The sequence below is a fragment of the Rhinolophus sinicus genome, linkage group LG18, assembly GCF_036562045.2.
Source record: "Rhinolophus sinicus isolate RSC01 linkage group LG18, ASM3656204v1, whole genome shotgun sequence".
Taxonomy (NCBI): Eukaryota; Metazoa; Chordata; class Mammalia; order Chiroptera; family Rhinolophidae; genus Rhinolophus; species Rhinolophus sinicus.
Window position 1 is genome coordinate 11,599,674 of NC_133767.1, and position 17,939 is coordinate 11,617,612.

General features: G+C 48.6%; 1 protein-coding gene across 27 annotated transcripts in view; it reads right to left on the reverse strand.

Moving 5' to 3' along the window:
* RBFOX1 (RNA binding fox-1 homolog 1) overlaps positions 1–17,939 on the reverse strand; it is a 1,997,160-nt gene that overhangs the window by 1,387,770 nt on the left and 591,451 nt on the right. The window contains exon 1 of one of the 27 annotated variants that reach the window (XM_074323064.1): positions 16,066–16,881. The exons of 24 other annotated variants lie outside the window; for them this stretch is intronic. The gene's annotated coding sequence lies outside the window, so the exon portion shown is untranslated. Of the gene's footprint in view, positions 1–15,971; positions 16,882–17,939 lie in introns of those variants that run through there. 2 more of the 27 variants (XM_074323067.1, XM_074323066.1) reach the window with 2 other exon arrangements.

A 17,939-nucleotide genomic window follows, 5' to 3' on the forward strand; every position in this document is an offset into this window, starting at 1 on the left:
CAAGAGCGTATCCTCAGATTTTCTGCCAGCTTCCAATCCAACTCCTATTTGTCCAAGGGTCTTGAGAGCCAGACAGAGGTCTTGACATTGACACCTCCTGTTCTGCTCAGAGCTCCGGGACCTGCCCTGACCAGGCTCCTGGGGAAATGGAGGAGGAAATGCCCTCTCCTGCATCCCAGCTGGTTCTCCGCTGATTCAACCCACTGGCCATCTGGTCTCTCCTCCCTGCTATGCACACAGCTTGGTCTGGGAAGTGGAAACTTTCTGCAGGATTCAGCATTATTATTTTTTTTTCTTCACATTTTTGCAAACCAGGATGCGTGAAGAGAGGAGAACACTGGCCGGGGTGGGATATTATATTGCTTGTCCACATATAGAAATCAAGGCCCAGAAAAATCAAAGATGCCACCTGGCAAGGGTCCAACAGAGTCTGGGCGTATTGAAAATCATAGCCCTTCAAATGTATGGGGATTGTGGGGTGTGACTTCAAATACAGAGGATAACCAAAAATCCAACCAAGTGGTCAATAATCCTGCTTAGTTTTTCTGCCAAATTCATCCCAATCAAAAATCAAAGTTACAAAGCAAATGAAATGGGTTTCATGGAAACAAATTTATTTTGCCTAATAAAATAGTGGGTCACAAAAGTGCCTACTAAGTGCCTCATAAATATGTATATACTGCCTAAAACAGGTTGGCCAATGACGAGGTTTTGTAAGGCCACTACATTTCATTTAATTGCGATATTTTAGAATTGGGACAGACATTGACAGACACAATGGCCCTGCCTATAAATACAGCTTTGGCTCCAACACACTGTCAAATAAATGCATGCGTATATACTGTGTGTGTGTGTGTGTGTGTGTGTGTGTGTGTGTGTGTGTAGCCTGTTGGTAATTTATAAAATGAAAATGTTCAGAAAATGTTTTCTAGAGTCACTATGACAAAAAAACAAACAAACACGGGGATATCTGTAAGAATGGGGACCCCATGGGAGAGTCTCTCTTTCTTAACCTCCTCCGTGATGGGCCACTGACTGAAGCCAAAAGACAAGATTCCTGGTTTAGTATTTGCACCATTGAAATGCATTCTACAAACCCGCCCCTTTTAGCAGATGACCAATGAATAACCAATGGCAGCATTCCATGCAGCTAGTAGTATTGGAAAATAAACACAGGTTATTACGAGAGTTTACTGGAGACTGAGACTCAACTTGGCACGAGGCAGTCTGGCTATCAAGAACTTTACGGAAATGTTGTGAACCTTCTCCAAAGGCTCATGTGCATGGCTACAATTCTTGTCATTTTCAGAAAGGACTTTTGGATCTCCAGTTCTCATCAGAGCTGTTGAGGGGCGTGGTACGAGCATCAATGTTTCACAACCCTGTTCTTGTAATTTGTATGGGCGTTGCGGTTAACAGCTCAGCATCAACTGTATTTGGGGGCTGATAATTTCTCAATAATTGAACTTTAATACATACAGAAGTCGTGGTTCAAATAAACACCATATGGCTACTGCTAAATCAGAGGTGTACATCTTTCCCTCCAAATATAGTTGCATCACGACCTTTCATCCTTGCGACTGAGTTCTCTGCCCCTTCCCTATCCCCCCTCACCCAACTCCCCCACAAAGTTAAAAATAGGTGGAGTGAATGAAGGTCACGGCAAAAATAGTGGGATGGTTATTATTCTAAAAAGGTGGGCTCCTCATTTTTTCCCGTAGCCCTTTAAGAATCTGATTTTAAAAAAAGAAAGAAAGAAAAACACGGTATAGTTCTTCTGCTAGGATGAAAACATTTGTTCTTACAATTTTGGACACAATTTCAGGAAGTCCCAAAGTCCACAGGTGGCCCCCAAGTTAGGAATTCCTTTCTCAGGAGAGGAAATCTAAGTAATTTGTCTTATCTGTCCCTATGTCACAGGGACTAAACCATCTAAAAGTGGAGAAAGAAAATCGTTACCGCTGGTTCCAAAGAAGACAACAGACAGCTTCTGACCGACTGCTCTGTCTTCCTAGGATCAGAAACAGGACGCTAGTTAAAAGCTATTTCAGTGCTGGGCATTTGCATGTAGCAAGTTACCAAATCTATGCAAACAATTCTGTGGGAGGTCCCCCCCCCCCGCACCCCCCCCCCCAAGCAAAGAATATATACACCATTACGCTACAATGGATGGTTATAAGGTTTCACCTGGAAGCATTTTCCAATCTTAAACATACGGTCCCTTGTCAGAGCAAGCTGGCCTCGGTGCCTCTGTAAATCAGACTCCACTTTTGCAAGTGTTGGATGGTCCGGTGCCTTTTCTCTTTCAAGTCCCCTCACATGCCCCATGCTGCGAAGTGACACAGTTCCAGGAATATCCGACAGCTTCTGAATGTCCTTTGCTAAGGGAATTGTCTCGGTTCCCATTGGATACAAAGCATTTTGTTTCACACTCTGTTGGCTGCCTCATGGAGCTTTAAAGGGAGGGGATGCTTTGGGGTGAGGGAGCGTGGATGGTACCATACAAGCAACACACCGCCAGAGGGCAGCATCTGGAATGTGCCCAGACATAGATGCCTGTGCAGGTGCCCAGTGATGGTGACAACACGGGATGTTAATTCCAAATGCCTGAAGAACAGACATTTCTCTATATCCATCAAGTACGGTTCTCCGACTAACTGAAAAATCAGCTAATACCTCGTGATGAGTCTCCCTCACTGGAGGCGTAATCTTTCTTCTTGGCCAAAAAGGCACCGTGTAATAAGGATGGCAAAAAAATTTCGTTTCACAAAGTAATTACAATTGGCTGAGAGTATATGCCTCAAGTGATAGACTGAGGGTTCCAAGGCAGTGTCTCTGATGGGGGGAGGGGACTGGTTATCAATGCTGTCCACATGGACGTAAGGGGAGCGGTGTCACTCCGGGCTCACACCTGCCGTTTCGAGGCAGAGCATCGCTGAGGGCTGCATGAAAACGCATGAATAAAAAAACTGTGGGCTGGACTTGAGAACAGGATTTTTTTTATATATACGTCTATTTTACCAGGCAATTTTGCACGGATGTTTCTAAGCTACATTTTAAAAGACAAAGTCGTGTTGGGACCATTACTGAGATCCGAAGGGAGCATGGCGATGGCTTGGGCACGCTCTCTGGCTTCTTCCTTGACTGGTGTTTGTGTGGCGGGGCAGGCCATCCGCTCTCCCCTTGGGAGGAACTAAACGAGTGTCCCTGAGCAGGGACAACTGAATGGAGGAAGCCGTGACATCAGCCATCAGTCTCTCACATCCATGTCTCTGGTCTCACAGTACAGACCTGCAGAGCACATGTACTCTGTCTGAGTCACTGGTTTCCAACAGGGGGCAATGAACGCCCCCAGGACATTTGGCAATAGCTGTAGACTGGTTGTCATAGCTGCAGAAGCGGGTGTTACTGGCATCTAGTAAGTAGAGAAGAGGGATGGTGCTAAACATACTGCAATGCAAAGACTAGCCCCGCCCCCCACAATACCAGAAAAATACCCAAGCCAAAATGCCAATAATGCATTTGTAGCGGGTAAAACTCTGATACACGTCAACAATACGATCTCGGTGGTCCAAAGCACACTGCAGCACAATGGTTACACTTGGGGGCTCTGAGCCTGAATCCCCACCTGGCCCCAGCCATGTGACCCTAAGTGAAGCACTTCACCTCTCTCAGCCCCCCAGGCTTTCATCTCGGAAACAGGGATGACAGCGGGGTCTTCTCCACAGGACCAAATGTGACTTCAAATGGAATTTAAGCTCTCAGCAAAGTATGTGACAGATGGAAACTATTAGAAAAAAATAAAACAAGAATGACAAGAACCACAAATATTCCAACAGGTCAACAATGTGCAACAGCCGCACGCCTGGCACCGGGGCCACCAAATCAGAAGCAGAAACACAGTATGTCTTCATCTAAACTCTGTTCACCCACCAAGATGTAAGGGCACATTTCAGCCAAAGCATGAGGGCTGGCGTGTCTGTAAAACCATCTCCTCTGACCCAGCAATTTATCACTAGGAATTTATTCTACAGACTAACGTACATGTGCAGTAAAGGGTGGTTGACAGTCAGGGTATTCACGGCAGCACTTTATTAACAAAGTATTGGAAATAATGTAAATATCCACCAAAAGGAAACCTATTAAACAATGTAGAGGAAAACTGCGTAATGGAATACTATACATCCATCAACAAAAATAGAAGCGAGATATGTGTATGGATCCCTAAAATAGATCCTTAAAATTTTTTTTAACAAGGCAAAGTGTGAACCTATGTGTATTGTGTGTTGTCCTGCGTCAGTGTAAATGTGTATATGTGCACAATAGATTTATGAAAGGACGCGTGAGAAACCACCAGAGTAGCTGTCTCTGGTGAGGTGGGAGGCCAGCGGAAGGGAGGTATTTTCTTCTCAGCATACCTTTGCATTTTTCTTTTTTTTAGTATTGTGCCATTTTCTTCTAAACCACTAAATAAAGCGAAGCATCAAATGTGCCCTACTAAATACATCACTCCCTGCCTCAAAACTAGCCTCCTGCTTTTGCACTTGACTTCTGTAAATGCGGGCAAATCAGCCCTTGCTTCAAATGAATAATTTTAAACAGTTTGGTCAAATCTTTTGCTGCACCCAATTTTTAATCCAAACCTGTCTGCAGAGGAGCAAGCTATTAGCACACAGTTTGTTGTACTCAGGAGAACGGACAGCAAGAGGTTCTCAACAGACCACAGACAACAAATTCTGAAATATATACAAGCTTCCCCCATCCCCCACCTGAAGGGCTATATCAATTAGCAGAGCCGGTTGGCTCAAAGCTGAACTGGATCCTGGAGTATTATTAGTTTCCGCACAATGGCTTGGAAGGAAGGGGAAAAAAATAAATAAAATTTACACTAGGCTTTGAATTCTGACACTATTATTCTGGGAAAAGACAAAAGTATATTACATATTTAGACAGTTGAGAGGATTCACCTTATGAAATGAGTTCTGCTGGTCTCCCCCAGGCCCAGACCTAAAAAAAATTGTTGCTTCATGTTTTCTTAATTGGTGACTAGAGAATGTCTGTGTGTGTGTGTGTGTGTGTGTGTGTGTGTGTGTGTGTGTTGCTGATACTGAAAATAATTAATGTTGCTTTAAAAAAGTTAAGAGGGAAAAAATATAAAATGGCAAGGGTACACTGACATCTGCTGGCATTTCATAAACTTTTTTTAAGACAAGCATTCATTCCAGACACTATTCTCCATTTATTCTCGGGCACTATGGCACATTGATGGCTTACCAGAGCTAAGGTGCCCCAACATGCTCCCCACATTTTGTAAAGAGAAAATCATCAAGAAAAAGAAAGCCCAAGAACCTCTTTCTCCTGGAGTAGATTCCCTCCCTTCTTTCAGCAAAGCAATCCGGAGCTCCAGGAAATGAAAAATTTTACTTGTTTCCCCCTAATAAGCAGGAGAGTTGAGCAAGATACAAAATCTGTGAGCTGTCTCCCCTGATCTTATTTCTGTCAATGGGACTGCCACCCATCCTGGTCTCAAGATGGTGAACAAAGGAGGGACAGAGGGTAACAACACTCCCTGTGCTAGAAGAACAAGGAAAATAAAAAACATTCCTGTTTCCAAAACTCAGAACCAAAGCAGCTGCAGAACTAAAATCATGAGTCAAAAGGGAGGGTGCCTAAAATGTCCATTTTAGAAGAGGTAAAAAACAAAACAAACAAAAAAACCACTTGAAAATAGACTCAAAAATGCTGAGGTCCCTAAAGCATTTCCTCATTTTTTTTTAAATCACTGATAGTGACACAGAGCCATTGGGGGCTTGGGGGGTGGGGAGGTACAATTCAGGGGTGGTCTAAGGTGAAAAAACGAACTCCGTCTTCTCATTAAACTTTATGGCTATTGTGAAGGTGTCCAGCGAGGTAAGGTGTGGCGCTACCTCCTAAGAAGGTGTGACTCTGCAAATGTCCCTAGAAACTCACCCATCACTGGGGTAGGGAGGTTGTGAGACTAAACAGAGCTCTGGCCTGGACATGTAATAAGCAGAACAACCAGCTGCCCCTGCTCCGCCTTCTCGTGGGTTCTCAAGTCACAGCCAAACATCACACCATTACCCTACGGCCCTCTGCTCCCGCTCTTCTTCCGGCAACACACACACGCCCATGCACACACACACACATTCATCTTTCACACATCGATGAGTAATGGTACGAGCATTTCAGAAAGAAAGGACATGGGGCTGCAGGAATAGGCCGCCCGTTCTGGCCTCTGCAGCTTCTCCGATTGCATCACCACACTGGCTCCCGCGGCTCCGGGGACCGTGGGCCACCTTGCAATTTTCAGGATGTGCAGAGGTGCCCTTTCTGAGGCAGGACAGGTAGCCTAGGAAACTGCCCACCCTCTCCGGGATACAACTGTGAGGTGCCTCACTGGTTACACAAATAACAAGGGACTGTATCTGGCACCTGCCATTGGAAAAGAACAAGAACCAGTTTCATCTAGCAAGGCTGATGCCTATGACCAGGGCCTGACTTTTAGCTAATTTTAATGTCATTAGCATCTCATTTGCATTGCGGCTACTTCAACTTCCATCACGCTTGTCTGATGCCATGACAGTTCCAGAGGCGCCAAATAAAGAAGAAAGAGCAGAAAAGCGAGGACACTGACCAGCCTCATGGGTGGGATTCTTCCCAAATCCCACTCCTGGGGGTACAAATACCCCCGGTCAGGACTTCTGCCCGTGACTCAAAACTCTGAGCTCATCCTCAATTCCCTGTCAAGGGTGTACCTTCGTTTCAATACCCTCCCTGTGCTTTCCTGCTTCTGTCTCGCTCTTGAATTCTTTCTTGTGCAGAGACAAGAACCTGGTCACCGCTGCCCCTGCCGAGTCCTCTCCTGGGCGTCCTCCCTGCGAGCCTCTGGGGACACCTCCTGGGGATTCCAAAGACACTGGCGCCTCTGGCCACCACAGCCTCTGCCCTCTCCATCTCCCTGGTCCTTATCCTTCTCCAGGTCTCAGCTCAAATGTCACCTGGCTGTCTCTCCTTGGAGACATAACCTGCACTTAAAAGGGTAGCTATGCCTGACCCCAAAGCCGGTCCTTTCACACCTTTGGTCCTGCGGAGTTTGGTCTTGCTGAAGCTTTCCTGACTCCAAAATAACTTCATTAGCTTAGGCCAAAGTGCCATCCTCCTGAAAAGCAGGGCTCTTTTCTCCTTATTAAGCCACCATCTTATTTGCTGTCATTCAGACTGAACCAAACTCCCTAAATCATACCTACTATGGCCTCCGCCCTTTTCACATTACTGCCCCATGCTGTTTGCATCTTAATACTTATTATACTAGGCAATTATGTTGTCTGTTTCTTCCCTTTCAGGTTGGGTGCTGGTCTCCTCCCAGGAACGAAGCTGCATGAGACAGAGGCCTGCTGGTCAATGTTCCACACAGTGTCCAGTACAATGTCCTCAGGGCCTCACACAGAGCCTGGGAATTGAAAATGCTTGCTGAAAACAAGAGAAAGCAACGGGTGGCCCTGTAAAAGTGAATCTATGCGTCACACGTAGTGCTACACACACACACATGCACAAATACACACATACACACACACATGTTTTAAGAAAAAAATGGGAGGAAATAAGAAATCGTGTCCATTTGCACTGCTGGGACTCAGAATGACACGCCTTTATTCTCGATTTAGCTCAAGATACCAAGAACTGCCTATTCTGTCCTATTTCCCAGCAATTCCTGTTTTAACAGACTGCAATTTATTTATGCCTTCCAACTTTTATGTATTTTACATGTATTTATTTTAGGCACCTTATGAAGATAATTCTTCTAAAAAACAAAATGTGCCACACAAATTATAATACAGGGTGACCATAAAAAGTAGAGAAAGAAACTGGAGTCAACAGTGAGGTTAATATTCAAAACCTACAGCAGCAAATCCCATACTGGACTTTAAAATCAGCCCTGAGCTTCCTGGTAGGCTATGGGAAAAGGGAACATGATCTATTATTCCACTGGGAGTGTCTGCTATATAAATACCAATCAGTTCCTCAGGAAAGGAGGAACCTTCCTGACCCTGAAAACAGAGATCACACAGTGATACCCAATGGAGCCCTCAGATAGCATTGCAGCAAACACCAGCAGGAAGTGTGCATTATTCAGAGTTTGAAGTCTCTCTTGGTTCCCCTCATTTGCTTTCGACAACAATATGTTTCTTCAAGTGTTGGACTCAGCTGTAAGCACTCAAAAACTGTAGTTTAACTGGTCTCTGCTTTTCCTGCGTGCGTATATAATATCTATTTTTTTAAAATACGGGATCCAACGGCTTTCTTATCTTTCTCGCTATAAGCTGACAGGAGCAAAGCACAACACACGGGAACCACGTTTGTGGAGTGGGGTGAATGATTGTTTGTCCTCATTATAAACTTTCAAACACTGTGGCAAATTCTCACAGACTAAAGCTACGCAAGTTTCACAGAAACACATGAAATTCACTAGAAAACAAAATACCTTTCCAAGAATCAGGGACATGTGATTTACAGAAACTTGTGTATGACAGCGTCTTGGCATGAGAAGCTCTTATCTGAATGTTACAAGGTAAATAAATGGACCAGCACTGATGATTCTCAGAGGTCTGTGTGACAGCTGCTTAACTTACCTCACTCTGCAGCAGCATCCGTCCTCAGTGACAGAGGCAGAACCACCTGTCTTTTTGTAGACAGGGAAATGGAGACTCAGAGAATTACAGTCACTTGCCCAAAGTCACACAGCTAGAAAGCGACACAATCTGGACTTAAAGGGTAGCTATGCCTGGCCCCAAAGCCTGTCCTTTCACACCTTCGGTCCCAGGGAGCTTGGTCTCCTTGAAGCTTTCCTGACTCCAAAATAACTTCATTAGCTTAGGCCAAAGTGCCATCCTCCTGAAAAGCAAGGCTCTTTTCTCCTTATTAAGCCACCATCTTATTTGCTGTCATTCAGACTGAACCGAACTCCCCAAATCAGAAATGAAAAGGTCACCCAGGAAGAGCCTCATGTTTTTAAGGAGAGAGCTCAACAAGCCTCCTTATTCTCCCCAAGGAAACTCCTGAAAGGTCCCAACCCATGCCAGCAGGAACGATTTTCCTTCCCTTTGGGAATTTCTCCATCATCTCATCAAACCTTGATAATCAGCAGCATCCTGAAGGGGACCCACCTCTCCAAGACAGCGCCCTGACCGTGAGCCACGCCAAGGGTCAGCCTTCCCTTCAGAAAGACCCGAGAAGGCACCCCTCATTCTCAGGGCCTCTGGAAGAGACTCACGCTAGAACACAGGCAACAACCCCAGAACCAAGACAGTGGGCTTGTCCCAAGGGGAACAGACACACAGCTCATCCCACTGGGATCTGACCAGGGCTGCTGATGGTGAATCAGCCTCTCGACTCCCTGCTCTGTCACTTTTCATAACGAGTCTAATAAATGAGTGTTTCTCTCTGCCAATCAATCAGAGCCCGTGCATATGGCCACTGTCAGCAGTCCTCTGTAGGCAGAACTCCATACAGAGACTCGGCTCTGGCAAGTCCCTCAACTCTCCATTTGCAGCTATTACGGGTTCTTCCCCCTTCACTCTCAATCTATCATCTCGGTTACTGTCAAGAGGAAAATGCAGGAAGCACATTTTGGGGCCCACACGCTACCTTGACAGACTGTGAAATTCTAGCCAGCAACCAACGATAATAATAATAATAATAATATTATTATTATTATTATTATGAAATGACAACAATAATTGTCATTATTACTATAGCAAGCCCTGCTTCTGAACACACATTATGTGCTCAAAAAACATACAAGGTTAATGAATCATCAAACTGACCCTGCAATGTAGGAATAATTACTATCTCCCTTTATAGGGGGAGACTGAGGCTCAGAGACGTTAAGGTCGAAGGTCAAGGAGCTGGGATTTGAAGCTGGACAGTCTGGCTCTGAGATCCTCACCACGGCCCTGCATTGCCTCCTACCTGCTGAGTGTCTCGTAATGGTTCCTCTGCTGTTCCCCTCGACGCCCAGCCTGCCCTCTCAGTGCAGAGTGGAAGAGATAAGCACAGGTCTCTGGAAGTAACGGCGGGAGTCTGCAACTTAGTCTTTGGGCCTCAGTTCGCCCATCTGTAAAATGGGGATGATAAAGGGTTTGCAATAAAGAGTTAACGAAGTGATGCTTACACAGCATTCTTTCCCCATGCTCTAGCACAGACGGAGCTTCCATCAAAGGGTAGGTCTTACGGAAATGACGATACAAAGAAGACGATTTCGAAACCCGCGTCCCAACCCTCATCTCTGCCTCTCTCTGCCAAAATTCACAGAAAAAGAGGCATCTCGAGGAAAGACAAGACGCAGCAACAAACAAGATGATTGTACAAGTTGATCTATTATGCTGGCGAAGGTCTACTTTTGTCCTCAGAAAAACATGAAAGGGGAGCTGACTCAGATAACGATGCTTTGATGGGGGGGGGGGTGCAACGGTTTGCAAACGGCACTTAGAGTGCTTCCCAGAGCAGCTGGAGCTCTGCCTGAGTATATGATCTCCAGGGGCTGCCTGTATCTAGATAGATGGCCCACAAGGTCCCTGCAGAATGGCTCAGAGCAAGAGCCTGAAGACAGGGCCCTCAGGTGCTGTGGGCAGCCAGGGCCATAGGGCGTCAAGGAGAGAAACAGCAAAACAAGAGCCAGATTGCACTGGCATGGGCCACTCATATAAGACGATAAAGAGATGTTGGGGCATATAGAAACAGGTGCCAAGTTTCCTCTTCATGCCTCTGATGCTCATTTCTCAGAGCAACCCAAACCAAGCAGCGAAGCCCCCCTAACCACCGGACGGCACTGCTCCCACCCTCCTGAGCCTCTTACAAAGGCAGCGATTTGCATCAGGGCTATGGACTCAGACCATCAAACTCCTGGGTGTGCCTGCCACTGACCTGCGTCCCAAGACAGTGCTTACGCCTGCCTATTCCTCACTCTCTACCTGCAGAATGGGGATATGGAAAGAATCCACCTTCCAGTGTGCGAGAAAGATCAAATGGAATAATCCATTATTTCCACGTCGTGTGTTTATGCCAACCACTGTGCTAGATGCCAGGATGCAGTGATGTCTGAAACAGGTACGTCCAAGGCCCAACCGTGTTTACCATCCAGAGAGTAAAAGAGAGAAGGTAAAGTCACTCATGTAAATATAAAGCCTTCCAGGGGATGGCTGTCAGGAAGGAGAATCCACACAGGGAAAGAGAGAGGGTTGCCCTGAGGGTGAAGGACTTCTGAGTTGTACCCTGAACAAGGTGGGGCAGTGGGGAGGTCGGGAAGAGGCTCAAGCCAGGAAAACACAGCTCACTACCCAGCAGTGCAGGTAGAGACCTTAGCACAGCCTGCATTGTGTAGGAAGTGTTCAAAACAAACTTATTATCCCTACAGCGTATCAAACGGCCAATGACAGAATTCCAGGGTTGTGGATAACGAGACAGGTTCGGGGATCAAAGGTGGGAAGTTGAACTGTCCAGATGTCCACACTCTCCACCATCCAAGGTCAGAAGAGTCTCCCAAAACAGACAACGTCAGGTGCACTCAGGGCTCTGGCAAAACAACTCACTTCTTCCTGTCAATAGCCATCGTCCCATCTACTTGTGGGAGAAACACATGGCCACATTCTGAAAGGGAACCTACTGGAACAGATGACCAATAAAGGGGATCTGTGTGCAGAAGAGATGCCGGCCAAGCCACAGGAAAGTGTGTGTGTGGGGAGTGGGGGGTGCGAGGAGAGGGCGGGGAGGGGGTGTTGCTTCTTTGAAGGGATGCCTAAGGAAAGAACCACTGAGTTAGGACACACAAGCTCAGTGTTTCACCCCCACACAGGTATTACTGAGAAACTTGAGGTTCTTTTCCCTATAAACTAATCTCCCTTCTTGAATGGAGGTGTTTAAGTCCCCAGAGGAGGGGGAAATGAAGCTGAATTTCTTTGATATTACAGGACTTATGCTTCCAGAAGCCAGGAAGTCCACAGACCAAATACAGTCACGGACATGAATGGAAATTTGGAGACAAAAGCTGGCTGGCCGGGAAGGCATGCTTGCTTGTTAACTCTTCTCAAAAACATCAGTGTTCCCCATGCTGTTTAAGCCAAACAATATATATCACGGCAGTTCTCCGCAGGAAACCTTCTAAAGGCTTCCCATTGGAATAATGTCCAGACTCCTTACCAGACCCCAACTTGACCGCACAGTGTTATCACTGCTACAACCTCAGGACCTTTGCACTTGCTGCTCTCTCTCTCTGACACTCTCTTTATGTAGATTACCACCTTGGAACACAAGCCCCATGGGGGCAGGGGTGTCTGTGTGTACTACTCGGTGTGTATTTCAAGTGTTTGAGCATCTATAGATAGACACTCAATAAATACTGATGGCATGAATATACAGCTTGATATATATCCGCAACTTAGTTTGACTCAGATCTCAGCTCAGCTCTCTCCTCTTTGGAATTCTCCTCCAAGTCGTCTCTGTCATCTGTCACATTCCCATTGTTGTAACCCTTGTCATTATCCGTATCAAAATGTATTTCCATCCCTGGCTTATTGTCTGGCTTCCTCCATGACAACAGAAGCTCCAAAAAAAGGAACATTCCCATTGGCGTTGTTCCCCAAGCAGAACTCCTGGAAGTCCCCACATCTCCACATGTCTAGTGACCAATGACAGGGTAATGCAGGTGCTCAGAGCAACTACAGATACCACGTTTGAGGACACCTGTCCCTCCTATTAAGCCCGTGTGTCATTTTTTATCAGAACCCCAGAGCCTACGACCCAGGCTGACCAGGGTCTCTGCTGACGTCAGTTGAAGGTGCTGGGTGCCCCTCATTCTCAAGTTCCTTCCCTGATTCATTCTTTAATTAAAGCTTTAATATTTACACTTGTGCCTTGAGGCGGTATATTAAATAATAGAGGTAAGCATTGGGGAGAGCCTCACAGCTTCCCTAAAAACACGATCTCCAAGTTCCAGGTCTTTGGCACAACAAAAGTCTTGTCTCGGGCCAGATGGGGGAATGTGAATGGGACAAATGACTGGATGATTTCAGCAAAGTCAACCAGTATGAACGTGTGACACATGCTTACTGTGTAGCTCCATGCTGAGTGGCAGGGGCAGGACGAACTGGCCTGTGTCCTTCAGAGCAAATGCACTTGGATTCCAACAGGCCTCATATACGCCCCTGAGAAATCGCTGTATCCCCAAAGTATTTCTGTGTCAGGTCCGATTTCCCTCTTGGAATGCGTTCATTACTCCAGACATCAGCTTAACGCATGCAAATCAAATGGTCTAATTTTTGGAAAGGTGAAATGTCAGACATATTTATACAGGGCAGACCCAATTTTCTAGATGAAAAAAAAAACAACCCTATCTAAAAGGAATTTTATAAAATCTAACCGTTCGGTATGGCTTGAACTGAAAAGGCTAAACTTGTTTAAAAAAAAAAAAAAGTCATCAGAGACATGAGAATGTCTAAAAGGCCTGTGCTCAGACCTGACAGGAGCAAGTAAAAAAATAGCATCAATTATCATGAAGAGAAAATAGGGCAGAGTGGGTCAATTCCTGGAGGAGAGATCGACGCAGACCCACGTTTTGGCTCGTTACTGAGTGGAAAACACTGGGTGACGTGAAAGACAGACAGTGTATGCTGAGGAAAGCAGTGTTTACTCAGAGGATACTTTCGCCACTGGAGGCTGAGGAGAAGCAGGCCTTCCCGACAATGAAAAGAAATGCATACTGTTGCAAAAACTTCACTTCAGGGCAGCTGAGCTTGTTGAGATGGCGTAAGGCCACTCGCCTACATCCCCACCAGTGGACGGCATGTCACCCCTTCTCCTTAGAACACGTGGAGACTGGATGAGCAGAGGTCAGGCCAGCGTTCTCTCGGGGAAGGTTGGGGTTTTTCCAAGCATCCTCCCTTCAGGATGAACCTCTTCCCTTTTTGTTTCCATTTCATCCGTTGTTAAAAAGAAACTGTGTGTGTGAGAGAGAAACTGCCTGCCTCTTCTTTCCCACCAGGTGTCATAAGGCTCAAAATATTAAGAGTAATCTACTTGATTAAAAAAAGAATAAAGGAACGTTATCCAGATATTTACCATGTTCCAGACCCCATTCTAAGTATTCATTGCTTTATTTTATCCTCTCCCAAACCTTCTGAGCCTAATACTACCATTGAAAGTCTCATTTGACAGGGGAATGAAGAGGCACAGAGAGGGTAAGTAACTTGCCCAAGGTCACACAGCTAGCAGGTGGCAGAACCAGGAGCCCTGAGCTCTTCTCAGCCATAAAACTACTCTCAGGACCCTTCAGAGGCCCTGGAAAACTGTAACAAATGATGTCCTTCTTTTCCTGCCCCAACTCCAGCATGAGCTAATTTGTGGGAAACCCAGGGGGTTCCTCTGGACCCAGTGCTTCCCAGATGACCTCCCAAAGCAGGAGGGTTTGGAGTCAGCCCCACTGTTTGTCAGCACAGCCCTTGCCAGGGCCACCTTTATCTTTCATGGGCCCCAGGTCCTCTGCCTCCGAAGAAAAAAGACCTTGGCCAAAAATAAATCTGCCGATGGCTCCGGCCAGACCCTCTGTGGTCACTTAAAAATTGAAAGGATCCAGGCCCTCTCATCTTTTTTTTCTTTTGTAACAAAAATAAATGGGAAATGAAAGGTGAATGAACTAGGGCAGGGACGAGGAGGGCTCTCTGACTGGGTATGTCCTTAACTTAGGCCCGAAAGGCCAGGCCTCTTGGTGCATTGCATGTTTTTAAATAAAAAATAAATAATCATTATTATGATCAAAGAAACCTGAAGGCATGGTGCATCCTATTTCAGCCCGAAGCTATTCTGAGTCACCTCCCCCAATTCTTTCCAAGTTCAACTGAGAAGAGCCACGGTTGGGTGCCAATTTCCTGAAGGGCCCTGAGTGGATTTCCAAGCACGTGAAAAGCCACACCCCGAAGGCTCCTGGGCAGACAGGTGCACCCCAGTCTTTGCCTGAGCAGGAGCCAGGAGACCCCCGTTCTCCGGTCCTGGTCCCGGCCGGTCGGGGTCTTCCCCTTCCTTCCCCGGCAGCTTCCAGCCCCGCGTCACATGTGACCCGGCAGCTGGCGCCTGCGAGGCAGCAGGAGCGTCCCAGCTAGGTGCCCCCGGCGGCGGCGATGATATGGGAGAAGCGCCTCGCTAACCCCGCCCTCGCCTCCATCCCTGGACAGTTGGGAAATTGAAACCCGGGCCTGTGCTCCAGCAACACCACGGTGCCGGGAGAGCTGCTGCCACCTGGGTCTCCTCCTCAGCGGGAGGCCCCCTAAGGCACCCAAGGAACTAGGGGCTAGGCAGTTTGCAAGTCCCGAGCTCGCAGGCTGCTCCCCTTCCCTGGGGTCAAAGGCATCGCAGGGCTCCGGTGCCTATAAACACAGACGCTCTCCCTCCAGCTCAGCAACCCTCCTCTTCCCCTTCCCAGCCTCCCACCAGGGCTTTGGAGCTTCTCCTCACCCTCCCCGGCCGTTTGAGCGTGCCCTCCCTCAGACCTCGCAAAGGGCGGTGGAAAAGGCGCGGAGCAGGGAAGGCACGCGGAGTGCCAGCTTGCAGCCGGCCAGGGAGACGAACCAAAGTGCGCAGGCAGGTCCAGCCGCGCCTTGCACCTGGGACGCGCTGCCAGGGGGGATGGACAAGGCAGCGGGGTGCTGCTGAGGCACTGTGGGACGAGCAAGAACGTGCTTCTTGAAGCAACGCGGGGTAGAGGGACCTAAGAGACTAGGGGGTCTCGGCTCCCCAGGGGACATGCAGGGACACCGCTCCACCAAGCTGAAAAAGTTCCCAGTCCAGCGCGCCCACCCTGGCGCTGGGAGGAAGCCAGCTCTCGGAGACCCAGCTCTTCCCTCTGTGGGACCCTTTGGGCCAGGTCAGAGGGGCGCAGGGGCGGTGACTCCGCTTGGACTTACCTAGAACTCCAGACCAGCCGGGTTCCTGTCGCCTTCCGCTTGGCCCCAGCCCCTCCAATTCCCCTGCGCTCTCTGCGCCCTCAGCCACACTCACCCTGAGCTGGAGGCAGCTAAAAACGGGTGCTGGCTTCTCCCGCGCGGTCCGCAACTTCGCGGGCAGGTCAGCCCCGCCCTGGCTCCACTGCCTGGGCAGTGGGCTGGGCGCAGCTGGGCACGGCACGGGGGCTGAACAGCCCGGGCCCTGATGGCCACTGCCAGGGGGTCTGTAGCGCCAGGTGCCTGAGCCCTGGGCGAGCTGTCCGCCGCTCCGCGCTCTGCCTGGGTTGGAGGCTTGCAGTTCTCGCGCTCGGGACGCAGGGGCGGGGCGCACGGCTGTCCCCTCCAGATGCAGGGTGCCCTGTTCACTCCTTCTTCCTGCCCGGGAGGCTCATGCGTGGGGCCGGCTGTCGCCGACTCTGCCGTTCTAGAGCTGGCAGAGCGCCCCCCACCTCACCGACGGTGCAACCGGGGACTGGGGCGAAGTGGGAGGGATTCCCCTCCTGAGTTCGGGGTTCCCCACCCTACGTGGCCCGGGGGCTCGGTCCGCTGCCGCTGCCAAAACCACTTCAGGGCAGTGCAGCCTGTACCACCGGTTCCAGCTGGAGGAGGCGGTGGTGGCGCGGCTCGCACGGGGACTGGAAAGGAGGTGACCTTCAAACCCTGCGCTCGGGGAGACCGGGAGGAGGGCTGGGGTGATGGAGGGGAGCGGTGTGCGCCCGGCAGGCCCACGAGAGCCCTGGGAAGAGGGCGGGAGAGAGTGAAGAGGAGATCTTCAAACAAAAATATAGATTAGAAAATAAACAAAGGAGGGTGAGAAAGAGCGAGCGCGAAAATGTGTGCATGTGTGGGTGCGTGGGTGCGCGCGCGCGCGTGCACGACAGGCAGCAAGCAGCCCAAGCCGCGGAGCCAAAAATAATCTGGTGCGAGAGGGAGCGCCCCCTCCCCCTTCCTGTCACCAGCGCCGCCGCCGCCACCTTCGTGTGCAGCCCGGGATTACAGCGGGTGGCGATCTAGGAAACCCAGTGCTCCGGCTGTTGGCCTAAAGGGGTAAAGGGGTGAGAGCTGGCAGTGGGACCAAGGAGCCCAGGCCCTTCCCCTCCGCTAGATCTTGTCTCCCAAAGTGGGCTTGGTCGTTGATCCCCAGCGTCTCCCTCCGTTGCCAGCCCTCCCCGCAAGGAGAGGAGAAAACCTCCCTTGCGTGTTATTAAGTGGAGGCAGCTTCTGGTCTGGGGAAGTTTTCTGGCGAATCTTAAAATCTCCCGGCCAGACAGAGATGGAACCTTTTCCAAGGTGCAAAAAGTTATCCAGACCCAATGCAATGCGGCGAGAGAATGCCCAATGGCCTGGGCCGCCCCCCACCCTGGCCTCTGGCGGCTGCCTAATCCTGCATTGGGCGCTGACTTTGGGGGAGGGGGGAGAGAGACATTGCCTTCTTAGCAGTTAGTTGCCTTAGAGCCTGAAGTCTGTGATTCCTTAATAAGTACTACCACTTAATAAGCACTTACTTTTCACCAGATGCTATTTTAAGCATTTACTTTGAACTTTCTCAACAACTAGCTGAAGTAGGTACTGTGAGCTTATCCATTTCAAAGCTCAGAAAACAAAGGCATAGCGAGGTTAAAGCAATGTCTCTTCTTTCCTGAGCCCCACCCTGGACTCACTGAGCCAGAAACTGCTTTGTATTGTCATTAAGATAAACATTCTACTGATTGTGTTACACAGGCAACTTTGAGATCCAGCCAGTTAAAATTCGCTCAAGGTCACACAACTAACTGGCAAGGAACCAGGATTCCCAGGCAGGTCTTCCTAATTTAACGTGGTGAGCCACTGTACCACCCTGCCTTCTGAGTAAGAGACAGAGGGGGCTGGACCAGGCCAGATCTAACCCAGCATTTGATCTGAGGCTTATGTTCATTTTCCTACTCTATC